The sequence below is a fragment of the Hemicordylus capensis genome, chromosome 4, assembly GCF_027244095.1.
Source record: "Hemicordylus capensis ecotype Gifberg chromosome 4, rHemCap1.1.pri, whole genome shotgun sequence".
In the NCBI taxonomy this organism is placed as follows: domain Eukaryota; kingdom Metazoa; phylum Chordata; class Lepidosauria; order Squamata; family Cordylidae; genus Hemicordylus; species Hemicordylus capensis.
Genome location: NC_069660.1, coordinates 273128710 through 273156666, shown reverse-complemented (window position 1 = coordinate 273156666; position 27957 = coordinate 273128710). Strand labels below are relative to the sequence as shown.

At 42.2% G+C, this 27957-nt stretch overlaps 1 long non-coding RNA gene across 1 annotated transcript; it reads right to left on the bottom strand.

Annotated features, from left to right (window-relative positions):
• Positions 1-221: 221 nt before the first annotated feature.
• Positions 222-27571, bottom strand: LOC128352904 (uncharacterized). Its single transcript, XR_008320697.1, has 2 exons — positions 27420-27571; positions 222-538 (listed from the first exon to the last, which is right to left on the bottom strand). It is a non-coding gene; the product is annotated as an uncharacterized LOC128352904 (long non-coding RNA).
• Positions 27572-27957: the final 386 nt, after the last annotated feature.

Here is a 27957-nt window from a genome sequence, read left to right as displayed (position 1 = left end):
CCTTCAGTATTCTTGGAATAGTTTTTCTTCTCTCAGCATAGAGAGAAGAAAATAGCATGTTCAGTTCTTGTGTCATCTGTTTCTGCCATACTTTGGCTTCAGAATTGCTGTTAATTAGAGGTGACTATGGTTTGATTAATTGCTAACATGTGTCACATATGCACAATATGAAGAGCTGCAGTCTACATTTTTCCACTTAATGAATGCCTAAATTCAGTGGACATCAGCCAAACATTTCTTTTTAATGACTAAGGACCTAATCTTATCACAGTGAACAATATGGATGTAATCAAAATAAGACACTCTAATCCATTTGAAGTGTTAAAAGTTCACAGAAGTATGCAATAACAGTTGACCACGTTTCACAATGTAATGCAGGACAAGCTGGAAGTGAAAGTTCAGGAATATAAGCTCTGAGTGTCTTCCCCTTTCTGAGGTTCACCACATTTGATTCCAGGTTGGTGATGAGCTTTTGAAGCCCCAAAACTTGTCTTGTTTTGTCTCGTGTTCAGCTTCCTTTGGTAATGCCATCTGAAGCCTACGGAGTTAGAAGAATATATCATGAGATTTATTTTGCAGTGCACTGAATTTCATATAGGTTTACTGAAGATTCAAAGACAGATGGCTTTTATGCTTTACATGTAATAGTCTTCACGGCTCTTCCACAACAATGTGTTGGCATCCCCAAGGAAAGTTTCCTAACACAATCACTATTTTGGCTGAATTGTCTATTCAGACTCAGAAGTGGGACTATTGTTATAGGCTTCGCAGTCCATAATCCATGTCAAATGCATTTCCCTGATCTCTTCCGCAAACTCATAATGTAATAGTCTCAGTCCACATGGCAATAAAAAATTTACCAGATTGGGTGGTAAATTCTCTACTACTATTACTACTACTACCACTACCACTGTCACTACCACTACTGCCTCTACTACTACTACTACTACTACTACTGCTACTACTAAAGATATTTATATACCACTTTTCTACAAAAGTGGTCGAAGCAGATTACAAAGAAACATTAATAAGATGGTACCCTGAACAAAAAGGGCTCACAATCTAAGAGGAAATGTAAAGTAGACACCAGCTACAACCTCTAGTCTAGTGGGACATTGTGCTGGGGCTGGACAGGGACAGTTGCTTCCCTCCCCTTGCTAAATATAAGATAATCGCCACTTTAAAAGGTGCCTCTTTGCTCAGTTAGCAGGGGAAATTCTCTGTGAGGATGCAAGCCAGTGGGGCCATTCACACAACCTACCAGGCAGGTGGGGTGGGGGGAAGGCTGCGCAAACCTTGCCCTCTCCCCAGATGAACATCCTGTGCTTGAGATTTAAAACAATCAAATCAATTATTCATAACTAATAAAATAAAATAATTTAAAATAAAATAAGGTATGAATTTTAAGTGCAAACAGAACAGCAAATGAAAGTTGTGGCAGGACTAATATAAATGTGAATGGTGTAGCAGTCCTAAATGTTAGCTGGCTCACTCTTTTCTTATGCAGATCACACTGGCTAGTCCAAGAGGCCAGAAAATGTTTCTGAACAAGGTGTTAATGGTGTGGAAATATCTTGCTGGGAAAATCTATCAAGGACCTAGTAAGAGAGCACACATACATCACCTGATGGGAGGGGCTGTCAGAGTGTAAGGGGGCACATCCTTCCTCCCCACACTCAGCCAGATGTGTGAATAGTCAGTGGAAGGGGGAGGGGGCAGTTTCAGGAAGCTTCTGTGTGAGATAAACACAGATTGAGTTTTGGAGAGCTAAGATGAAAATGCCGGGTAGAGTTGAAGCACCTTGGGGTGCTGCAGCAGTCTCTGCAAATGGAAGTAATCTGTTGCTGACTTGTTGGAATATGCCGCTATTTCAGCTCGATCTAATGCTCAACATATAATTTCAAATAAACCAAGAATTACAAAGACACCATAAGCAGGTACATAATAGTTTTGCAGCAACACAGAACTGTAAATAAAACTGTGTGTGTGTGTGTGTGTGTGTGTGTGTGTGTGTGTGTGTTTGCCTAGTATTTCATTTGGTGGTTCTAATTTTTTTAAATGTACGATTTTTATATTATACAGCCCCTGGTAGTAAGTGAAATATAATTCTAATTAATTTTTCCTACGGCTGTATACAAATCAATAACTGTAAGCATCCCAAAGGAAAAAGCATGCTACATGGTTCTCCAGGTTCCTAATGAATGCAAATAAGGTGACCTTTTTCTGACAACTATGAATATTGTTTCACAATTTTACCACTAAAATTGCTGTAATCAGCAATTCATACTGCAATATGGAACCAATAATAATTCTAAATAACTATTCATTATAGCAAAGCAGATTGCAGATTCCCACTAAACTATTGCAAACTTTATGAAGCCGAGATGCACAACTGAAAGCACTCTGAGAACCGCTTTGGCATTTTTATTAACATCACTACACCACTGCATTAATTGCAGGAAAGCATTTTTGTTAAAAACATTGTTTTAAGTTGTAGATTTTTAAAAACTTCTATGCACACTCTCTTTTCTCTCTCTGTACCACCATAGATCTCTCTGTTAACCCTCTGTCCTTCCCCCCACTATGTCTTCTCTCTCTGCACCATCATTGATCTGCACCTGTATCTCAGTTACTCCTCTGTTTTCTGATTCTTTATTTGTTAGTGTCTCTGGGTCATTTTGAAGATAATCTGTCAGATAATCTGGCTTTAGGACACTCACCAAGGACACGTGCACACCATGAGCTGCTCCTCTGCTTGTACTACAACTACTTGACATAACATATTGAGTGTACTAACCCTAGCAGATCATCCAAATTGTCACGGAAATGGCAGCAAGTGGGAGGAGGAGCAGGTATGGATCTGCTCTCCCCCTTCTTAAAGGGGCTGCGGAAACCCTCATTTTTAAAAGGATTATGTCGGTGATTCAGACATTGAATCGCATTTTGGCACACCCCTAGTTTTATTGCCTTAATGAAAGGGATCAGTTGGATTGTTTCAAATATTTCGATCCATAATTTGGATGGGGGCCCCCCATGTGGGGCTCAAGGCAATTGCTCCCATTCCACACATACACACACCCTGCAAAAAAAGCCTGTCTGCAACTCATACACTTTTTCTCTCTCTGAACCACCACAGATCTTTGTAACACAGATCCCTTTTCTTCTGTTTCTCATCCCACATCTTCCCACTCTCTGCTCCCCTATCAATTTCCCCCTTTCCCTCCTGTTGCTTAAAAAAAAAATTGTCTCCTAGGGCTGCTTGCTTCAGAAATTCTACTCATCCAAACTTGTCAATGGATTTTGACATTCCAAATTCCCCAGTCTTGTTCCCAAAGTGGAACAAATGCATTAGTGTCTGTATACGTACACACACACAATATAAAGTGCTGTGCATGCACAGTTTCTAGTAGCTAAGTGCCTTCACTTAATTTGCATTTCTCCCCTTCGATTTTCCCATTGCAGTGATAAAACATTGCAACAAAGTTATCTTCATCTCATTATATGCACTGTCTATCAAGATTCCTTTGAGTGTGTTCCTTTTGGTGTGCTTAATGCCATGGAGTACATGTGCACATTGGTAAAACACCATACAAAAGGAAACATTATGCAGTCATCTTACAGTCCCCCAAAGTTGCTTCTTTGAAGTGTTTTATGTGCAATAATATATAAAGAATATTGGCTGGGGGGAGTCACTTAAAGTTATAAAATATATAATTATTTTCATTTCTGTTATCTTGGAAGGATTGATCCATAGGATAAAGTTATATGCTATGGCACAGTTTATGACGTATATGAAGTTTTAAAAATGAAACTCATTATATACAAATTCTTAAATTAAAGTCTCACAAGTATGTTCCTTGAATCACACACTTTACTTCCATATCCAAAATATGAGTATGATTCAGCCAAAGTACTTAAGTCCTGATGATTTCTATGGAATTCAAGCACCTCCTACTGAAATCAATGGGACTTTAAAGTGTATAACTTTGGCTGGTTCATTTCCATCCATTCAGAAAAAGTAACACAATTTAAAAGAAACTGAACGAAAACTTGGTTCACATTTCCTTATGCTCAGAACTATCATACTGAACCAGGAAAACTAGATGGTCAAAAAGACTGTTTTTAAAATAGAAATATTAAAAAGATGGTGTCAATGATTACAATAAAAATTTCCTCCATTTGTTTCTTTGCTACCAAGTAGCTCCTCATTCTCAGAGCTTCTCTAGACATATTGGATCAATGAAAACAAAAGTGAAATTTGACTAATATCTCCTGTGCATATGACACATGTGGTGTTCTTAACTGAGCTAAACCATCTTTTCTTGATGACATCTCAAAAGATATCACAACTCTCTAATACTTGTAATTCTTTCATGTTCCAAATGAATCCCTACTACATCTCACTCAATATTGATCTTTAAGCCATGTCTCCCAATCCTTTTCCCTGTGTGGTCACTGAACAGTATAAAAGTTCAATAGGAAGATCAGCTGCTCATCCACTTTTTGCTAAAGCAATTTGTATTATGGATTTACTTTAGCAGTCTACAGTGGCAGTTGCTGTTTTTACTATTTAAATGCTTTGATTATCTGACCTTGCTTACTTTATCTTTTTAAGTGCTGTGCATGGACTTTAAAAGTTGATCAATAATGGGGGATTCCTCCACCACATTATGCAGAAATCAATCCTGTTTCGGACTATTTGTATGTTGCTCTTACGAGCCCATCTGTCTCCTTTAATTTTAAATTTTCTCTTTCTTTCTTAAGTAATCTGGACCTGCCTTTGCAAATAAACATTCCTAGGGCCCTGTGGAATGCAGGGACTATGTTGTGTACTAAATATATCAGTATAAGAAGATGCTCAGGGAACTTTTGGAATGATTTTCCCAGGAGGATTTTAAGATGAGACAGGATTAGCATCTGATTGGTATGGCATAAGTCTGGGGATTCATGTTGCCGTCATGAGTTGGACTAAAGTGTTTTATCTTAAACTGCCCTGGGAGATGTGAGTAATTGGAGGTATACAAATATGCTAAATAAATAAATAAATGACCCAAAATAGGGACATGCAAACAGGTTCGAGTTCAAACCAGTTCGGTTCGAAGGTTCAAATTCAAACCAAACCTAGCATTGTACTGGCAATGTCAGGCCAAGTTTGAACCAATACAGTCTGGTTTGGATGGAACCAGTTCAAACTGGTTTGAAGGCTCAAGCCTCCATTTTAGGTGCTATCCTCCATTTTGTGTCACTAGTGTTGCTTGATTTCATTTGCCAAGCTCATGTTTCCCTGATTGGCCAGATGAGTCTGGCTCTCTGGTAGACTCTGCAGTGGTGCCACTCCTTGAGAACTGGCACCTTATTGGATAGGGGGGATGGCAAAGGTGCGGTCACCAAAAGGAGGGAGTTTCAATTTCTATTTAAAGGCAAGTCTCTGGCCTTGCAAAATCACTTTTGCTGCATTCCTCCTTGGCTTGCTGAGTGCTGGCTGCTGTTTCTGCTGGTAAGAGTCTGCCTGCAGACTTGTGCTGTGTTTGTTACTTTCTGTCCCGCTCTGCCTGTTTTTCTGTTTCCCCTCCTCCACTCCACTCTGCTTTAAACCTTTTTTCCACTGGTGTGACTGTGTGTGTGTGCGCGCACATGCCTACTCCTGGTCCCCCCCTCATTGAGTGAGTGGCTGTCTTTCTCCCCCTCTCCTGATCTGGGATGTGGGGGGCAGGTCCTTAAGCCTGAGAGGCCTCTCTGGCCCATTTTTCTAACCCACCACTGTCCCCCTGCCCCCACATTTTTTGTTTCTGTGCTGACTGGTGGCTGCTGCTTTTAATTCTGGGCTGAGTTGAGAAAAGTCCTCAGCTCAGCAGCTGCCAGTTGCTCTATTTTATTTTGGGGTTGGGGGGGGGTTTCTTGTTTTCTCTGGAGCAAGTGTTTTTCTTTTTTAGCCTGCCTTCCAGTAGGATTATGAGTTCACCCGGCATTTGTGTGTGTGTCCATGTGTCCCTCCCCCATCAACTTCGCAAAGCCTGAACCAATATGAACCAAATTTGGTACAGTTGTGGGGACACATAGGGACACCTCAATGGCAAAATTTGTGTTGATGTCATCCACCCTGATCCAAGATGGTGTACGGGTAAACTTTTGAGGCACAAGTGGGCTAACTTGTGAACTGCTTAACCAATTTGAACCAAATTTGCTATAACTGTAGGGAAAGGGATGCCCTAATGGTGTGGTGTGATAATGTCATCCACTCCAATTCAAAATGTTGGTTGTATGAACATCTGAGATGCTAGTGGACTAATTTACAGACTGCCTAACCCATTTAAGCCAAATTGGATACAGTTGCAGTGAGTGACACACAGGGACACCTCAATGGCATAGTTTGTGATGATGTCATCCACATAATTCAAGATGGTGCACATGTAAACTTTGGAGACACAAGTGGGCTAACTTGTAAGCTGCTTTACTGAATTGAAATAAATTTGGTACAGTTGTAGTGAGTGGCACACAGGGACAATCAATTGTGTAGTTTTATAATGATGTAATCCAAGATGGCAGATGCATGAACATTTGAGGTGCAAGAGTTGGAAGCCTACTGGGAAGAGCAGAAGCAGCTTCAGGAGGTGAGACAGCGTTTCTAAACAGAACAACATCAAGCCTTTTTCTCCTTCAAACTAACTAACAGGAGAAGGGGAGATGTTGAGGGGCTGGTTTCTCTTTAAGGGATAGGTCCTAGTCTGTGTGTTTGTTATTTGCCAGGGCTAGCATTTGCCAGGGCTAACAAACTTGTGTGGCATCCAGTTTTTGTTTGTCTCTGCCTGGAAGGGTGGAGTCATCTAGGGCTGTGGGAGACACCATATTCCTTTGAGACAGATCCTGTGTCTCAGTTTGAAGCCTACTCTGGGAAGAGCAGAAGCTCCCAGAAGCAGCTTTAGGAGGTGAGCAAGCTTTTCCAAACAGAACATCAAGTCTTTTTTTCCTTCAAAGTAACTAACAGGAGGAGGGGAGACTTTGAGGTGCTGGTTTCCCTTTAAGGAATAAGTCCTAGTCCATGTGTTTGTTATTTGCCAGTGCTAGCATTTGCCAGGACTAGCAAACTCCTGAGGCATCCAGTTTTTGTTTGTCTCTGCCTGGAGGGGGTGGAATCAGCTAGAGCTGTGAGAGGCCCAGCATTCCTTTGAGCCACATCCTGTGTCTCAGTTTGAAGCCTACTCTCTACATAAGAGGTGAAGGCCCAAGAGCACAGCAAACAGGGATAGCAAACAGGGCATTGGAGTTTTGTGGGAGTTTAGCGGGAAGTGTGAGGGGGAGCCTGGAACAAGTCCCTGTGATCACAAGGAGCCCAGTGGAGAAGAGAAGGTAAGTACAAATCCCTTCCTCATCACTCCCTCATATTCTTGAGAAAGGCTGTTTGGACAGATAAACAGCTGACCAATACAGCTGAGACCTATCCTTCTAACAAACTATCTCTAAATACTGTAAATAGCCAACAAAACCAGTTAGGAAGTCAGCAGGGGAAGGGGCACTTCCCAGTGTATATTTCACAGAGTGTCACATGTATGACTTTTTGCCCCATGGGCAGAAGTCATGGGTGTGTGCTTGGTGCAAGGAGCTCCTGGCTCTCAGGGAACAAGTTCATTCCCTTGAGACCAAGGTGGCGGATCTGCAGAAACTCAGAGAGACAGACAGGCATGCAGACGAGACTTTCAGAGATGTGGTAGAGGCATCGCACTCCAAGGCTGATAGCTCATCTGCTGTCAGGGAGAATGAAAGTCTCGGGGAAGGAGAACATTGGTCTGAGGAAGAGGAAAATGCTCCTTTAGAAGAGACCTCTTCCGTGGAAGATGAGCCCATATCCTCTCGCACAGGGGATACTCCTCTGGGTGGTTGGGCCCTCTTTGTAGTGGGTGATTCAATCATTAGAGGTATAGAGAGATGGGTTTGTGACCCGCGTGTTGACTGCACGGTGACTTGCCATTTTATTTATTTATTTATAGCTGTAAACTGCTTTGGAAATTTTAGTTGAAAAGCAGTATATAAATATTTGTTGTGTTGTTGGTTGTGCAAAGGCTGCAGACATCACACAGCATCTAGACAGACTGTTAGGCAGTGCTGGGGAGAAGACAGCTGTCGTGGTGCACATCGGCACAAATGATGTGGGAAAATGTAGTCAGGAGGTCCTGGAAGCCAAATGTAGGCTGATAGGTGGCCTACTGAAATCCAGGACCCCCAAAGTAGCATTCTCAGAAATGCTACCTGTTCCACACAGAGGTACAGTGAGACAGGCAGAGCTGAGGAGTTTCAATGTCTGGATGAGACATTGGTGGAGGGGTTTAGATTTGTTAGGCACTGGGATACATTTGGGGGCAAGAAAGAGATGGGCTGCACTTGAACCAAGATGGAACTAGACTGCTAGCACTTAAAATCAAAAAGGTTGCAAAGCAGCTTTTAAAATGATGCCTGGGGAATAGCCGACAGGAGCTGGACAGTATCTGGTTTGGCAAATGCCATCATTTAAAGTGCGAGGGTACAAAGGATTTAGATAAAACACAAGGGGACAGAGCTGAACCACATAAAGAGCAAACAGAAGGTTGTGCCAGCTGCTCAAAGAGTCAAAAGAAAGATAGGATACACCAGGTCAGCCCTGGATTAGCCATAAGGCAAAACAAGCACGTCTTTAGGGCATCAAGAGAAGGGGGGCACCACAGAGTTTCCCTCCTAGCTATCATGCCCTTAACTCTTTCACTGAACATAAGAATATGAATAAATTAAAAAGCACCAGTTCCAGTACAGATCTCTGGGGGATCCCACTTCTCTCCATTGTTAAAACTCTCCATTTATACCTAGAGGCTATTCAAATGATGGGACGAAATCAGGCTAGCCTCTGCTAGCCCAATTTCATCCCGTTGTATGAACCACCAGGCTCGGCTGTGAGCCTGGTGGTTCCTGAGCGGGTAACCCACTCAAGTAACCCACCCCTTAAACCAGGTTTGCAGAGCAAGTGCTCCGCAAACCTGGTTTTTTGGATCGTGAGTAGCCGTGGCGTGGGTCCGCACCGTGGCTACTCATGAGGAGACCCCAACTGGGAGGCTAAGATGCAGCCTCCCGGCTCGGGGGTGTCTCCAGCATGCCCTGCGGAGCGCGCAGGGCATGCTGGAGCTTACGGGGCTGCATGGCCTTGGAACTCCCCAGGTCTCGCCGGCTCCATCACGGAGCTGGCAGTCATGTGGGCGGCCAATCCGGGTGCCCAGGCAGAGCTTCCCAATCTTCTGCGGGGAAAGCGGGCTTAGCCCGCTCTCCCCACAAACCTGGACAAAGCGGGTCTCACTGATCGTGAGGCCAGCCTTCTACCCTCTGTTTCCTGTCTTTCAACCAGTTTGCAATCCACACATGTACTTGTCAGCTTATCCCATGACTGCTAAGTTTCCTCAGGAGTCCTTGATGAGGAACTTTGTTGAAAGGTTTTTGGAAGTCCAGGTGTACTATGTCAACTGGATCGCCTTGATCATCATCTCTTGTCACTTCTATCTTACTCAGTTCTTTAGCCTCCATCCCTGAGAAGTCTGGTTCAGGAACAGGTATATGCTCTGTATCCTCTGCTGTGAAGATGGACACAAAGAACTCATTGAATTTCTCTGCAAACTTCCTTAATAATCCCTTTCACTCCCTCATTACCTAATGGTCCAACAGCCTCCCTGGCAGGTTTCCTGCTTCTGATGTATTTAAATAAGTTTTTATTATTCCCTTGATACTTTTAGCTAAATGTTCCTCAAGCTCTCTTTTCGCCTCCCTTATTGTCACCTTGCATTTCTTTTGCCACCTTGCATTTCACTGCCACACTCAACTTTAGTCAATTTTTTGTAATTGTATTTATCTGCCATGTTAAACTTTACCCTGCATTGTTAAAAAAAATGTTTTCTTTGGCACGGTGAGCAACTAAAGTTTCAAGAAACTACTAAACTATGTATCTGAAATAGAAAGTCATTGATTTGCAAGATTACTGTAAAGAGCAGTACAAAATATTGATAAAACTTCACGTAAAAGATGGTCGTATGTTATGATATTGTTATGATATGTCTGACCTTGAAGATGAAATATTTTTCTCAATCATTCCTTCTGTTGCAGCTATTTATATGAAACTATTAGCAGTGGAACTACTTTGTTTTACCTTAAAAAAATCTAGAAGAAACCTTTTAAAAATTTAAATAAATATTAAGGTATAAGTAAATAATTTGCTCGAGTCTTAATGTCTTGTCAGTTAAGCAATGGAGGGGGCCAAGTGAGGGCACCATTTTTGGGCTGTGCTTAGGGCAACAGTTGCCCTTAATCCGGCCCTGCACCAGGTGAGAGATTCAGCATATAGGTGCTTATATGTCAGTGCCAGAAGTCTCCGAGCCAAGATGGGTGAGCTGGAGTGCTTGGTTGCTAACGCAAAAATAGATTTAGTGGGCATAACAGAAACATGGTGGAACATTGAGAACCAGTGGTTCAATGTTATCCCTGGATATAAACTCTATAGAAAGGACAGGGAGGGGCACCTTGCAGGTGGAATAGCACTGTATGTTAAAGAAGGCAAAGAATCTAACAAGCTAGAAAACCTAGGCGGACCTGGAGTGCACCACAGAAACCCTGTGGGTGAAAATACAAGGCCTGAAAGGAAATGTGCTACTGGGGACATGCTATCACCCTCCTGATCAAAACGCTGACAGTGACTGGGAGTTGCAGGAGGAAATCAGGGAGGCGTCGAGGAGAGGCAGGGCAGTAATAATGGGTGACTTCAATTACCCACACATAGACTGGGTAAATTCACAGTCGGGTAATGACAAAGGTGAAATTTCTAGATACACTGAATGACTGTGCCCTAGAACAGTTGGTCTTGGAACCAACCAGAGAGAAGGAGATCTTGGACCTAATACTGAGTGGCACCCAGGACCTGGTGTGTGATGTCAGTGTCATGGACTCTTTAGGGAACAGTGACCATAGTGCGATAAAATTCAGCATACATGTGGGGAGAGAATCACCAAGGAAGTCTAACACAGACACTTAGAATTTCAGAATAGGAAACTTCTCCAAAATGAGGAGTATGGTGAAAAGGAAGCTGGAAGGGAAAATCAGGAGAGTCACTTCACTCCAGAATGCATGGCGTTTACTCAAAACCACAATACTAGAAGCCCAGTTGGATTGTATACCCCAAAGAAGGAAAGGTACCACTAAGTCCAGGAGGATGCCAGCATGGCTAACAGTTAATGTCAAGGAAGCCATAAAAGGGAAGAAGACTTCTTTCCAAAATTGGAAGGCCTGTCCCAATGAAGAGAACAAAAAGGAACACAAACCATTGCAAAAGAAATGCAAGGTGACAATAAGGGAGGCAAAAAGAGAGTTTGAGAAACATTTAGCTAAAAGCATTAAAATGAATAACAAAATTCATTTTTTGTTATAATAACAAAAATGATTTGTTAACAAATAACAATAACAAAAGCATCAGATGCAGGAAACCTGCCAGGGAGGCGGTTGGACTATTTATTAGACAATGAGGGAGTGAAAGGGATTATTCAGGAGGATATGGAAGTTGCAGAGAAGCTAAATGAAATCTTTGCATCCATCTTCATGGCAGAGGATACTGAGCATATACTTGTTCCTGAACCAGGCTTTTCAGGGATGGAGGATAAAGAACTGAGTCAGATAGAAGTGACAAGAGTTGATGTTCTAAGCTGTCTGGAAAAACTGAAAACTAGCAATTCATCAGGGCCAGATGGCATCCATCCAAGAGTTCTCAAAGAACTAAAATGTGAAATTGCCGACCTCCTTGTTAAAATATATAAATTATCCCCGCAATCAGGCTCTGTACCGGAGGACTGGAAAGTATCCAATCTAACACAGATTTTTAGAAAGGGATCCAGGGGCGATCTGGGAAATTACAGACCGGTTAGCTTAACATCCATTTCAGGCAAATTAATGGAAAGCATCCTCAAGGATGAAATTATAAAGCACATAGAACAACAGGCCCTGCTGTGAGAGAACCAGAATGGCTTCTGCAAAGGTAAATCCTGCCTCACAAACCTTTTGGAGTTCTTTGAGAGTGTCAACATGTGTGTGGATCAAGGTGATTCAGTTGACATAGTATACCTGGACTTCCCAAAAGCTTTCCACAAAGTTCCTCATCAAAGACTCCTGAGAAAACTTAATTGTCATAGGATAAGGGGACAAGTACATGTATGGATTGCTAACTGGTTGAAACACAGAAAACAAGGGGTAGGTATAAATGGATAGTGTTCACAAAGCAGAGAAGTAAGTAGTGGGGTCCCCCAGGGATCTGTACTGGGACCGGTGCTTTTTAAATTTATTCATAAATGATCTAGAAGTAGGGATAAGCAGTGAAGTGGCCAAATCTACCAATGATACCAAACTCTTTCAGGTAGTGAAATCCAAAATGGATTGTGAGGAGCTCCAAAAGGATCTTTCCAAACTGGGTGAGTGGGCAACAAAATGGCAAATGCGGTTCAGTGTTGACAAGGGTAAAGTGATGCACATTGGGATGAACAACCCCAATTCCAAGTATATGTTAATGGAATCTGGGCTGTCAGTGACTGACCAGGAGAGGGATCTTGGTGCCATGGTGGATAGTTCATTGAAAGTGTTGACTCAATGTGCAGCAGCTGTGAAAAAGGCCAATTCCATGCTAGGGATCATTAGGAAGGGGTTTGAAAATAAAACTGCTAATATTATAATGCCCTTATACAAAACTATGGTGTGGCCACACCTGGAGTACTCCATACAATTCTGGTCATCACATCTTTAAAAAGGGCATTGTAGAACTGGAAAAGGTGCAGAAGAGAGCAACCAAGATGATCAGGGGCCTAGAGCACCTTTCTTATGAGGCAAGGCTACAATACCTGGGGCTATTTAGTTTAGAAAAAAGACAACTGCAGGGAGACATGATAGAGGTCTATAAAATCATGCATGGTGCGAAGAAAGTGGACAGAGAGACATTCTTCTCTCACACACATAACACTAGAACCAGGGCTCATCCCATGAAATTGATTGCCAGGAAATCTAGGACCAGCAAACGGAGGTACTTTTTCACACAACACATAATCAACTTGTAGAATTCTCTGCCACAAGATGTGGTGACAGCCAACAACCAGGATGGTTTTAAGAGGGGTTTGGATAACTTCATGGAGGAGAGGTTTATCAATGGCTACTAGTTGGAGGGCTAAAGGCCACCTCCAGCCTCAAAGGCTCAACTCCTGCCTGTGGGCTTTCAGCAGCATCTGGTGGGCCACTGTGTGAAACAAGGTGCTGGACTAGATAGGCCTTAGGCCTGATCCAGTAGGGCTGTTCTTATGTTTTTATTTTAAGAGATCTAACTTGTGGACCTTGATTTGAACCAAATTTAGTCCAGTTGTAGAGACAGTGAAAAGAAAGTAGACTAAATTCTTACTAGAACAACTTGTTAACCCTTTTCTTTCTTTGCTTAGCACATGCCTGCTCCAGAGTACTACATCAGCGCCTCCCCTCTGTCCTCGTTTCCTCCCTTTCCCCCACTTATTCCCCACAGCCCTCTTTTCTCACCAGCTTTTTATTATATTCTATTCAGTGGTTATTTTAATTAGTTTGGGTGGGTGGGCAGATGTAAGGCTTCTGCTCATCCCTCCCCTCCCTCCTTCTTTCTTCAGCCATGCCATGTCGCAGTGTGCCCACTAGTGCTCCGACATGACTACTGGATACACCCCCATTAGAGTAATGTGATGCTGAACAAGCCCCTGGTTCTACCTGACCTTAGCACTTGGGGGGTGGGGGCACACAAACAAACACTAGGCATTTGTGTAGATTTGTAAATGTGTAGATTTGTAAATGTGTACATAGGTGACCTGGGTAGGAGGCAGTGTTGGGGACAGTAAAAATGTGGCTCTGTGAAAATGTAGATTTGTAAATATGTAAATTGTTGAATGTGTACATAGGTGTCTCGGCGGGGGAGACAGGAGCTGGTACTGTAAAAATGCAGATTTGCAAAAATTTCAAACTGTAAAGTGTAAATATGTGCTTGTGTAGAAGTGCTCTGTGTGTGTGTGTGTGTGTGTGTACATGCGTGGAGGTTTCTGTTGTGTGTGTGTCACTAGAGGTTTCATTCTTATGTGTAGATAGTGTTTTGGAAACTTTGGTTTGTATAGATAGTTGGTGTGTAAATACTATAGCTGCATAGATGGATGTGTGTATATACTTGAAAATAATGAATCTGTACAGTGTGTAAATACTGCAGCTGTATATCTATTTATTTAATTCTCTTAGCCGGCATGTGTGTCCTAGATTTTGTGGCGGAATTCTCGCGACACATTGTGAGAGTTCCGCCACCGAAGGGTGAGAGTTGTGGGCAAGAAAAAATGGCAGCGGGCGGTATCAGTGGGCCGCAAAACAGCCTGAGGAGGTGGGCTCGGCTGGCTCCCGGGAGGTGGCGGGACAGCCTGGCCAAGTCAGGCCGTCCCAGGAAAGGACAAGGCTGCCAGGAGTGGGAGGCGGCGGCAGGATGGCTGGAGGAGGTGCTGGCGAGAGGGGTGAGTGGGAAACAGGCGACAGCATGAAGCCCCGGGCTCCTGTTGGAGGCCGGGGTGGGAGGGAAATGAGCGGTTCGACTTCACCGCCCAGGAGGAGGTTCCCTGTTCGCCACCTGCTGAGTTAAGATGCACAGTGCGGGGGGGAAGGAGAGGAATGGAAGGGGAGGGAGGACAAGAGAAAGGGGAGAAGGGCAAGAGAGTGTGGGAAGAAGGGGGGCAAGAGGGGAGCAGGAGGGAGGGGGAGAGGGGCAGGAGGGAGAAGGGCGGGAGGGCAGGATGGGGCAATAGAGAGAGGAGCAGGAGGGAGGGGGCAGGGGGAGGGAGGGGACAGGGGGAGGGAGGGCAAGAGTGTAGGGCAGGAGGGGAGGGGGCAAGAGAGAGTGGAGGGGAGGGAGAGCAAGAAAGTGTGGGGCAGGAGGGAGGAGGCAGGAGGGAGGGGGAGGGAGGGCAAGAGAGTGGGGCAGGAAGGAGGGGGAGGGAGGGCAAGAGAGTGTGAGGCAGAGAGAGTGGGGTGGAAGGGAGGGCAAGAGAGAGTGGGGCAGGAGAGAACAGCCGGCCCCCAAAAGCGCACAGATGCTCTGTGCAGGTAGGCTAGTACTTGTATATATGTATTTGTGATATGTGTTTATTTCACAAAAACCACCTAGAGCCTTTGGAATGAAGCAGTATATAAATTAATTAAATCAATAAATAAATTTAGGGGGACCCCCTCTCTTTTCCCTCTCCAGTTTGCTTCTGACACGTGCGTACACACACACACACACACACACACACACACACACACCCCAAACACACATGAACCAGCAATGATGAGTAAGCAGTCTGCTGCCACACCATGTCATGTATGGCCTCCACCCGACCCGCCTCTCTGAGTTGGACTTTCCTATCTTTCAAATGTATTTAGGCCCCCACTCTCTTTCCCCTAGCACGCATGTACACACCAAACACACATGAACCAGCAATGATGAGTAAGCAGTCTGCTACCACACCGCATCGTGAGTGGCCTCCACTGGGCCTGCCTCTGAGCCAGACTTTCCTCTCCTTTTACTTTATTTAGGGCCTCCTCTTTTTCCTCTCTTCAGTCTAGCACACACATGCACACACCAAACACGCATGCACGTTGATGATGACTATGTGATCTGGTGCCACCACAGGCTGTCTGGTGCCTGTGTGGCCTCCAGCAAAGATGTGGTGGACTTGCCACTCTGAGGCGCTTTTTCCGACAGGCAAAATGCATGCACAAAGAGAAGCGCAGAAAACCGAGGTGCGTTATTTTAAATTCTCCTTCAGTGTGGTGGGGTGTTGTTGTTTTTTGCCTTACCCCTCTTTCTTTGCATTTTGCGTGCCCGGTTAGTTTTACTTCCTTGCACCTTCTTGTTGGGTCTTGTTTGTTTGTGGCTGTTGTAGTTTGTGGTGCTTGGTTTGGTTTTCTTGGTTTTGCAATTGTGCAAAGGTGGGGGGGGGGATGGGGCTGTTTCAAATCCCCACAATTCCCTATGGGAGAAATGCAAATGGGGGCGGGGGCGGGTTGAGCAAAACCAAAACCAAACCTACCTCCCCTAGTTTGAATTGGGTTCGAATTCAAACCAAACAGGCCAAGCCAGTTTTATGCACCTCCCTAACCCAGGAGATGTCTTTCAATTTTGTGGCATCTGATGAGTGTTGTATAGAAAATGATTCTTAACATTTCTGAAGTCTAGAAATTACCATTTTAATTGGGGGTTTTTCATAACTATGGCTGGCATGTTGCTCAGTTCAGAACTGCTTGCACTGCTGTGAGTGCCTAAAAATTTTCTGCTGATGGTCTTGCTGGTGCATAAATACTTAAACTGACACAATCCCATTTCCACAGTGCCACTTACATCATTTACTGCATAAACAGTGTCACAGAAGTGCGATCTCACCATTTTAAGTATTTGTGCACGAGCCACTTGCACAAGTCGGTTGGTAGATTTTTTAGGCATTTACAGTGGCATGTGCAGTTCAGAACTGCTTGCCTTTCTCTGCACAGCATGCCAGCCTATACTGTAAAGTTTTGTACTTCACCCATTTTTTGGTTAGAATTAACACAGACAGAGACAGAGACAGAGATAGAGATAAAGTGTGCTGTCGAGTCAGTGTCGACGCCTGGTGACCACAGAGCCATGTGGTTTTCTTTGGTAGGATACAGGAGGGGTTTACCATTGCCATCCCACACGCAGTATGAGATGATGCCTTTCAGCGTCTTCCTATATCACTGCTGCCTGATATCGGTGTTTCCCATAGTCTGGGAAACATACCAGTAGAGATTTGAACCAGCAACCTCTGGCTTGCTGATCAAGTCATTTCCCCACTGCCCCATACACACACACACACACACACGAACATATCTATATCTATATCTATATCTATATCTATATCTATATCTATATCTATATCTGAATGAAAGGATTAATGAATGAAACTAAAAGCATGTATCTAAAGATTGAGTGGTTGTTTTGCACTGGTATGCAGGGTTACTTTGCACTGCCCTGAATGCTTACTTTGCATCAATACTCAGCCATGCTTTGCACCCTTCCCATCAACAGTATAGAGTCCCTCTCTTCTCTGGCCTTTTCCATTCACCTTCATGAATCATATGTAATATGATATTTAACATCATATTTAATAACCTTCATTCCTTAGCATCCTGTACCTCCACAGCAATCATCTCATGCCCCCGTCTTTCTGCCTTCCCTGCAGCATACAGCTCCTACCACGTTTTCACCCACTAAACCTGACTTATCTATCAAAAGATGTATATTCCAACTATTTTCCAAATGGAATTAGAAGCAGCTAACAACCACAAAACATCCAATAAACCAGTAAACATTAAAACAACATTAAATATGAAACATTAAAACAACAAGGATGCAGGTTAAAAGGCAGCAGATTTTTTTTTTAAAGCAATAAAAGCATGAAAACTGGATGGCAAATAATCACGGGAGAAAGAAAAATTCAGTCACAGACAGAAAGCTACCTGGCAGAAAACACAGATTCACAGAGGCCTTGGAAAGGCATGGTGAAATAACAGAGCTTACCATTTCCTTTTAAAGACCATCAGGCAGTAGTGGCTTGTCTTAATGACCCCGGGGCAGGGGGGGGCACAAATTGGTGCACAGCTGCCTCTGGTTCCCAGCAGCCCCAGTTGTTCCTCTGTCTCCCATCCCACCCCGGCATGAATGAGAGCTGCACTGCCTGGCTTGTTAGGACGAGCCGCTGGCTTGCTAGGTTGAGCTGCTCTCGTCCTAACAAGGGAGGGCTCCAGCCATATCTCAAAGGCAAACAGTTCCCGAGAACTACCTGACCTGAAAAGGTGATGGGGCATGCTCTCTAAAAGTTCTTACAGAAAGAGCAGATACCTAATCCTATGGACTCTTCTAGATCAGGGTTTCTCAACGTGTGGGTCCCCAGATGTAATTGGACTTCAACTCCCATAATTCCCAACCAAAGGCCACTGGGGCTGGGGATTATGGGAGTTGAAGTCCAGTAACATCTGGGGACCCACACGTTGAGAAACCCTGTTCTAGATCCTCTTGTAGGACCTGTCCACCTAATATAGAAATCTCTAGGCGATGTACAGACTAAAATGAAATATAAAATATAAAACATTTAAAATTCATAAAAACAGGGAGGGGGGATCACAACAGATAAATATTGTGATACTGCTCTTCTTAGAAAGAAGGCTAATCAAAGCTGATTCAGCCGTTATGCAGTACAAGTGTACAGATGTCTGTACACTCATACATGTGTTTGTGTGAATGTCTGTACCTATGTTCATTTAAAAAGTGAACCTGAATACAGACCCTTTAAATGCATGGTGCAGATAGGAAGTGTACTTGTGTACACAGAGATGCTCTTAGGACTGGGCCACAGGGATCTGGCCCGGTCCATCGCCACCTAGTAGGGGTCTCCGAATGCTCCCCTCAGTGCTGGCGGTGGCCATCTGCACAGGCCGCCGCTGTAGTGTGTGGAAGGGGGCAGGCGGGGGCCTCAGTGGGGATGAATGGGCCTGTGCTGCAAGGAACAGCTTACCAGAGCTTCCAAGAACTGTGAGGAAGCTCCTCCCAGTTCTCAAGGGCTGCTATGTAGGACATAGCTCACACGCCCATAAACACACTTCTGTGCCTCTTCTGTGCCCCTCCCAAACCAGGGGGCTGGGTTCTAAATACAGTGCAGGATGCCTGTTTTCTTTGCTTCACTGGAAGGAAGAGGAAGTCCATATCATACAAAGCGTGCTCTCTCTCTCTCTCTCTCTCTCTCTCTCTCTCTCTCTCTCTCTCGTTTCATTCATATGACTGGGTGGGTGGGGCGGAGGAAAGCTTCCCCCCAGATGTTCAAGTTCTTATTTTGGGAGTGCAGACTGTACTCCCATACGAGCAGCACTGTGTGGTGCAGTGCACAGGTCTGGAGGCTGGGGCAACACATCCTGGCCTCCTGGAATCCCACAATGCACCTCATGACACACGCAATGCATTGGGCAATTCCCCCAAGAGACAGGCACTCTAGGCGCCCATCTCTGTGTGTGGCCAGGCTGGAAACAGCTTGTGTTCATACACGATCAGGTAGCCCGGGTTAAGGGAGCGCTCTCTTACTTAACCTCGGCTAGCAGCTGAACTAAAAAGCCCAGCTTGGCAGTGCTGTCCCACCGGGACACGTTCTCACGACTGGGTTTCCCTACCTGGGTTAGGCTGTGCGTGAGAACAGCTTATGTCCCTCCCACCATCCCTTCCCTCTCTCTCTCTCCTGCCTCTCTGGAAAACAGGATTGTAGCTCATGATATGAATGGAAATGCCAGTGGAATGGGGCAGACAGAAAGGAAAATGGAGCTGGGAGTGGGCTAATTGGTCCAAATTTTATTTGCAAGGCTTTTCAGAATTGATGTTTATTCAATACACATGACTTAGAATTGCTCTTATGTTGCAGGTCTGTTGCTTTGTGGAAAGCTTGCCATGATTACACAATCTAGAAACCACATTTGCACAAAGTAGTCACCACAGGAGTATTTTTCGCTTAGCTGTTCTTGAAGTCCTAGGCAGCTCTCAAATAAAACATTGTTATAAAGAAATCACATTGACAAACCAAGAAAGACAAGAGTGAGTGTGATTGTTTTATCAAAGCAAAATGGCAGTTGCAAATCTAAAATATCTCGGTGGCTGCCTCAAACTTTCTAAATTAGACCAGGCAATGGCATTTTTTAAAACCTGAAGTTCAAGTTCAAGTTCAATATTATACTTCCAACCATTCCAAACTTTGCCCTCAAATTCAGGCAGCCATATTAGCATCCATCATGCTTTTGATAAATCTCCTGCATGTTGGACTTAAACCTAGGAATTATCATTGCTGTCTCACATATTACAAGTAGTATTAGGTACTCTCATCAGATCCTTGAGTTATTGAAAACATTCTTATGTGAAACCATTTTCATTTTTTTATATTTTATTTCTTTTGCAGTAAATCATCTTGTGTAATATCATCTAGTCCCACAGCATTAGGTCAACCGGGGGTGAGGGCAACATATTCATGCACAAGTATGACAGTGTTCATGCTTCAAGGCTACCAAACCCATGATGGTGAGTGAATTTCATATATGCAAGGATCAATGACTGAGATACATTCGGGGGGGGGGGAGGTTTTGGAAATACAGCAATTAATAAAGTTTTGAAGGCACTGAAATGCAACCAAAAATGGATGAAATAGAAATCAATTGACATATTTTCATTGGAAATTGATACTTCGGAGAGAAACAGTGGACCTGGAAATAGATTTCCACCTGCTGGATTATCAATGTTTCACTTTATCTCCAAGAGGTTACTCTGGAATGTGAGGCAGCTCACCAACCCATATAAGCTTTATGATGTCAACTGGAGCATGTAGAAGGCACTACAAAAATGGTGTAGAAGAAATCTATTGAGCAACAACAACAACATTTATGTTTATAGGTTCGGATTGCCACTCCATTCATGGTAGCTGCTGCAGTGAACAGAAGAAGAGCTTCACAAAGAGCTAGGGCCGGTACACAACAATAACAACAACTCTCCAGTTGTGGAAAAAGACACCAAAAAGTGGTACTTTGGGGTCCAAGACACAGACTTCTTTTTCAAGATAATTCTTTTTTTTTTTTTCCTGATCAGGCAGGTGGCCCTTACTGGTCTTTTCAAGGATTGGGCATATCTGGACTGGTTACATCATCGTCTCTCTTTTTAATTTATTGTTGGGAAGATATGAAATTAATCTATATTAATCTAACTATGCGTGCTCCACAAAGCTTATTAACTGACAGCGTAAGTGGGATAAAGTATAAATTTCCCAATAAATTCATAGAGACTAAGTTTATCCAGGCTATTAGCTATGAGAGCTCAAGAAAACGTTCATGCTCAGAGACAATATGCTTCGTAAGTACCAAGAGCAGGGGATGAGCAAGAGATGTTCATCTTCATCATGCCTCCCATGTGAGTCTCCAGGTGCTTCTGGCTGACCACAAATTGCTGCAAGAGACAAACCCAGGTCTGATCCAGGCAATTATTTTGTTCTTATGGTGTTAGCTATACTGTTCAACTTCAAGCGCCAATTCAATGCTTTATCAAAAATTAAAGGAAACGCACATATTCCACGCTAGGCAAGTCCAAAGGCAAATTCAGCCAAGTATATTATACATGATGCACTGTAACTGATGTAACTATATGATGTAATTTTCAAAAAGTGCTCTTCATTTTAAGTGAAATATGATGTGAGCAGATGCTAAAGTGAATGTTTAATGACAAAAAGTTAGAAATGCAAATGAATATTTATATGATTTTTTTCTTAAAGTGGCTGATTCCATGTTGCATCACTTAAGGCAGCTAGCTTGATTTTAAAAGGACTCATGATTTGACTTTAAAGGTCTCTATCTTAACATTACCTGACCAGACTGGGAAAGAAACACACCACACCACACTCTACAGATAGATGCCTCAAATACGTCTGCAGAAATTTAATTAGGTTTCTGCATAAACTTTGGACTTGTATCAAAATCTAGCAGATTACTAAACATTCATATTTGATGCAAATTAATATTTTGTGCATCAGGGGGAAAGCATCATGGCATTTATTCATTCATTCATTCATTCATTCATTCATTCATTCATTCATTTAGTGCACATGATTTGAGTAGAAGTTGTTGTTGATCCTAAAAGTAACATTTAAGAAGATTATAGGAGATTGGCATGAGCATTGAAAAATATCACCAGGAATAAGATACACAGTGTTGATTGATGTGAGGAAGAGAATATCATGAGAATGCAGATATTGTATGGTTAGATAATACATGGTAAGCATGAAAATAATTGCTGTTAGTTTGATAAAAGCATGATGCTGCAAGTAAGATGCTGCACTGTCATAGCTCAAACAGTAAATCAAAATTCTGCTTTTGCCTAATTTCAGTGGTTCAACCTGAAATTTAAATATTTCAACCTGAGACATATGGCTTCTATTAATACCTGTCTGGTAAAGGAAATAAATAACCATTTGGCTCCCTGCTCCCCCTCCAAATTGACTCTGTACAACACATGTCAAGAACCTGGAAAGCCATTGGAATTGTGTTATGTAGCATGTAGAAGCATTTACAAAAACCTAGCACACGGAGCAACAATAAATAATAAAATAATGTTTTGGTTTTGGTTTTCTTAAATAAAAATTTGAAAATGGAACTAGTGTTATGGAGGATTTAAGAATTCAGCACAGAAAAACCTGTTAAAAATAGCCACTAAATATCCAAAACAGTTTTCTCGGAGGCTATGCTTTGGATTTTTCAGTGTCTAGTTCCCTTTTTTTATTTTTTATTTTTTATGATTGTGAAGCCAAAACTCTAGTGGGGCATTTCACTTTTTATGCAAAACTTTTAGCTTGCAGTTATTGATTGAAGCAAAAGGCAACGATACACAGATCAAGATAAAAGCTGCAGGAAACTAGTTAGTTACTGAAATGTTATGTCTAAGAATTGTACTTTCCTTATCTGATAGTCGCCTTTACATGCAGAGAATGGGGAAAGCATACATGAGATACACAAGACATTGTTCACAAACCGTATGCATCAGTCCACTGCCGGCCCTGAAAGAGACAAGTCCATACTGTTTTCCTCAAGTGGGTAAATGTTAAGAGAGAAGAATCCAAGTTTCATGATGCAACAGCACAAAGCTGGGAAGTGAAAATTATGTTGCAGCAGAGTCTTGAAAATATGACTGTAAAAGTTAATCAATAAAATGTCTATTCCTGTCTATTCACTAGGGGCCCCAGCTGCATAGCTTCACACAATCGATACTACAAATTATTACGATTTCCAGGTTCCCACTGGACATTCTGAACAAATCTTTCAAGTGTAACAGGCTTACATAGTGGGGTTGTTGTAGCTGGCTCCCCCCCCCCCTTTCAAACTTTACATGTAGCTCATCCCAAATAAGTGCTAATAAAAACATAAAGCCTGTGAATTTTGTACAACTGGTAAATATTCTCTTTCTGGCATGCCTTGTTTTGTGCTTTCTTTACTCGAAAATAAGATAAAGCACTGCTTGTGTTTGTTTTAGGAGCTCCTATTGTGGCAGCTGCAGGGTAGATAACTTTGCACTTTTAGTTTTGCACATGTATAAACCTGCCACATGGTTGGAAATAGAAGATTGTCCGATAAACAGATCATGGCAGAGTGCACAATTTTTTTTCCATTTATTTATGTCATTTATTAAAAACTTCTTTCATTTAGACACTTATAATCATACTCATTTCATTACTTATTCATTGTTATTTCATTCATTTCTTTAATAATGCTTACTTTATTTCATTCATAAATGGGAGTTCAAATGAACTTCCATTCGTGTTCATTCCCCATAGACTCTTGTGAAGTCAAGTCAATGCATTCAAATCTATGGAGAACCATGCTCTCTGAAAAATAGCTGCTGGAGTGGGCAAAGCTAAGCCCCACAGGAACCCTCCTGCCCCAAGGGTTCCGCTTCAGCAGATGGACTTTTGCCCCTTCAGGACCCATTTTCCAGGGAGCATGGTATTTAAATTTCTCTCAAGTGAAATGCACTCCAGATTAATAACAAATGGGTTGCAATTAGCAACCCATTCATTATACATTCAGAACAAATGGGCCCCATTCAGTTCACTTTTTCATTTGTTGCAGAACCAATCCACCCTCGATGATTATACAGAACAGGTTGTCACCTGCATGTTCCCCATGCTTCTTTACATGTTTGCAGGACCTCTCACCCTGCCATGTGCCAGCAATATTTGCCGTCCTCCAAGCCAAATCTTATTCTAATTATTCATTCATTTGATGTCTATACCGTCCTTCCAAAAATGGCTCAGGGTGGTTTACACAAAAAAATAACAAATAAATAAGATGGATCCCTGTCCCTAAAGGGCTCACAGCCTAAAAAGAAACACAAGATAGACACCAGCAACCGTCACTGGAGGTACTGTGCTGGGGGTGGTTAGGGCCAGTTACTCTCCCCCTGCTAAATAAAGAGAATCGCCACATTAAAAGGTGCCTTTTTGCCAAGTTAGCGGGTTAAATCTTTAGTGGGATTTCCAGAAATCAGTACGGATACAAGCAATGATGGAGGTTCCATCCCCAATGCTGAATAAATTGGCCTTGGCTTCTGCACATCACATAACCAGTTAGCTGGTTAGGGAGGAAAACCTGAACTGAATGATTTACCACAAGGATTACCTCCCCTGTAAGGTTTGCTGCCTGCTAACATCTCCCATGAGTAGAAGGGGCCATTTACATTGCACAGAGGCTCCATTCATGTGGTAAACTGCTCCTCTTTAGCATTCAGTCATGCAGTGAAGCTGATGTTAGCATAGCCATTGCAACTGCAGAGAAGTGTATGGCAGCAGAGACATCTGCCAACTGGTACAGAGAAATGGTTTCTCACATGGCTAGAGCTACAGCATAGTACGATTATGGGCCAATTCAAATGTTGTGGACCCAATATGCAGGCTACTAGAAACACTCACAATTTTCTGTGGGAGGCTTTTACAAATTCATCGCACTGATTGCTCTGGTCACATGGAGAATATGCATGTCAGCACCCCAGATTGTGGGCAGTTGCAGGAACTGTTGGGGAGACTTTCCACATGTCTTGGGAGATCCATCTAGTAAAGATATTTCAAATTGTGCAACCCCTGCATAGGGATATTTCTGCATGGAGATACTAAGTGCTTCCCGCACTCTCTACATGGTGACCATAATGCTTGAATCAGCCTTATAAATAGCCACTACAGAAGCCCTGTAGACATTTAAAACAACTGTAGAGCACAGCTGTCAAATAAGGCAGATGCAGATGTCCCATCCCCCAGTGCATAAATCATTTCCCCTCAGCCCCCCTCCTGGGCTCCTCATAGTTAACAGTGGTCATCTGAAGAGGCAACCACCATAAATGTAATGGCATATACTTGCATGATCAGCAGCCTCCCCCGAGAGCAGGATTGAGGGGGAGAGATTGATGTACCAGGGAGAGGTGGACTTTCGCACCCAATTTTGACAGCTGTATGCTACAGCTTTTAAAAAGAATTTCTGTATAGGGCTAGGGTATGCAATCAGCAATCAGGTTAGTGTCTAATTCTTGAAATATCTGAATTCACTGGGTAGATATGTTCTTCACTGGGTAGATAGGGAGGGGTCATCTTAAATCCAATGTCCTCTTTCTTTGGGGTAAATATAGGTATAACCTGTATTTAGCATCTATTATTTTAAGGCATCATCTTCCAGTCAAGTAAATATGGTATGTACACCTTGAATAGCCACCACTTGCTAAATTCTCTGTGGCAAGGGGAATGAAATGCAAGATTTTCCCATCAGCCACATCACAGCCGCCACCAGTCATGCTATTATGTTTTCCAAGGACTGAAGTTGTCCATCAGTAATTAAAGCAGAAACAAAGTCTTAATTACTGCTACATTAGAAACATCCACAAAGCATATTTTAAGAAGTGTTGTTCAAATGACTGGACAATATTTTTACACCTGCTATTTCAACAGCAACAACATTAAGGCGCAATAGTAAATCCTCATCAGATTTACTTGTAATATTTCTAGATATCTTATTGCCTTACATAAAAGAGAAATGTATTCAACCATTTAAGATAACCAGCTGTACTGTTTTAGACTAAACTAGATTAGCAATAGCACTTACAGATTATGTTGGATACTTTGAATATAAACTGGAATTATGAAGTCAAATTACAAAGCCTCCTCTGGGTGCAATTTCACAAATTAATAAATTTTCTTCATAAAGGGAATAATGTCATAACTATTACACCAGAACTTTCTGTTTAAGCAGAAAGGTGAGGTGTATTGTTTGACTTGGTAAGCAATTTTCCATATGTTGTTCCAATGCATCTACAGTTTACAACTATCCATTAATTTAGCTCCTATATATTCCAGATTAAACTCGTACGATAGATTTACATGTTTCACCCGGCTGTGTCAAAGATGACTTTGTTTTCCACACTATGTGACTTTATATAAGTATAATTGGATTTGATATTATTTTGAATTCCTCTCATACAAGATGCATGCAAATAAGATCATCTGATGTAAGAGTAGAGGAGAGAACAATAGAAAGATCCTTCAAGCCTGATCATGTGCATTCATGATTTCTTTGGCCACAAGGTAGGTATCATCAAAACTAAGCCTAGCAAGTTTGAGACTATTACCTTGCGAACTTGGAAATTTAGATTAGGTGAGTCTAGCCTGGCCCCTTAGGATCCCAGATAAATGGGCTGAAATTACACTGTTATGTAAAATGACAAAACCATTTACTTCTCTCTGCTTATAGAGCAGAATATGACTTCCCATTTACCTGGGATACTAAGGGTCCGTTCCAGTATCATTGAATGATGAGTTTCCAAGTAGGTAAGGAGTAGTCAGAAACTTGCCAGGCACAGTTGTGATATTAGTTACACTGCAGTGATAAACTAGTTGTGATACTGTTACACTGCTGTGTAATCAGAAATGTGGATATCTTGGGGAAATGCTCTGATACTTGCCACATATCTTAGATTAATAAAAACCTCTTCATAATGAAGCCATACTTCAGAAAATGTCTTAGAACTCTCAAAGTTAGTTGTTCTTTCATATCACAGAACAGTCTGAAAAGGCTGCTTAAATTGAATGCAAAATGTAACAAATTCAGCAAAAAGAATGCATTATTCAGAGTATTTATATAATGTAGAAGAGACAAAAGCATTTAGCCGAGATGAATACCTTTCATAACATTCACTTGAATAGTGAACAATGAATCAATTTATGATTCATAAACACGAAAAACCCCTTTGAAAGTTTTAACATTTTCCTTAAAGAAAGGGGGGAAACCTATTAAGATTAGTACTTGAAGTTCATTTTTGCAACTTCATATGTTACTCGTTACTCAGACTAGAAGCTCAAACTCTTAAGTTTGCTTTAATTTGGTAGCGTCTTGCTTTGAGGCAGCTTCTTGAACCAAAAAAGACAGACAATAAGAGCCATATGTAACCTTCAGACCCCAAAAAAGAGAGGAAGATGAGAATGCCACTGGCATATAGACAATAAAGAAAACTATTTTTTCCTCAACACCAGATTTTCACATTTTCTAGGGGCAGGGGGAAAAAGCCACTAAGAAGATTGCTGGTTAACACATTTTGGGTACAACATGGAAGACTATTTTAAAATGAAGTTTATCTACTGCTTAATCCTTGATTTAATCAATAAATTAGTCAAAGGCATTTATAAAATACAACACCTGACTAAAACAAACCCTACAGCATAGAGCTAAAAGAATTATTGCTGCCTGCTGGCCAGCTTTCAGCCCTTACTGAAACATCAAAACAAACAGTAACTCACTTGTAATCACTAATTTCTTCATGAGAATCTATAATGCGTTCTCTCAGTGGCTTCAGCTCTGTCTGTGATTTTCTACTGGACTGGGAGAACTGTTTCTGTTCTTTGCTCACTTAGCTGCTCTTGACTTGCATTCAAGCTGGATTCCATTAGAAGTTTTCATCCTGACTGGCCAAATTCTTGGGCTGAAAAATAATAAAAGCATTGCAGTCTCAAAAGAAGCCAATGCCATCCTTTTTGTTGTTGTTTCATTTCACATTTACTGCAGTGCTGCTCAAAAATGCCACTACATATTTTTTTTAAAAAAGCAATTCTGCCCACAGATTTTTTTTTAAAAACCCACAGATGCTTTAAAAGATCATTTTGGTGCTTAATATAAACATTGATGACATTTCACAATTTTCTAATGGCTCCATAGGCTCAACACTTATGCAAACAGCCACTATTAAGCAGAATTTCTCCAAAGCATGCATAATTTGATTTATTATTCCAAAATGCAGTTTTGTTTAACTGTCTGTTCTTTTTTAGCAGATTCAAGTCT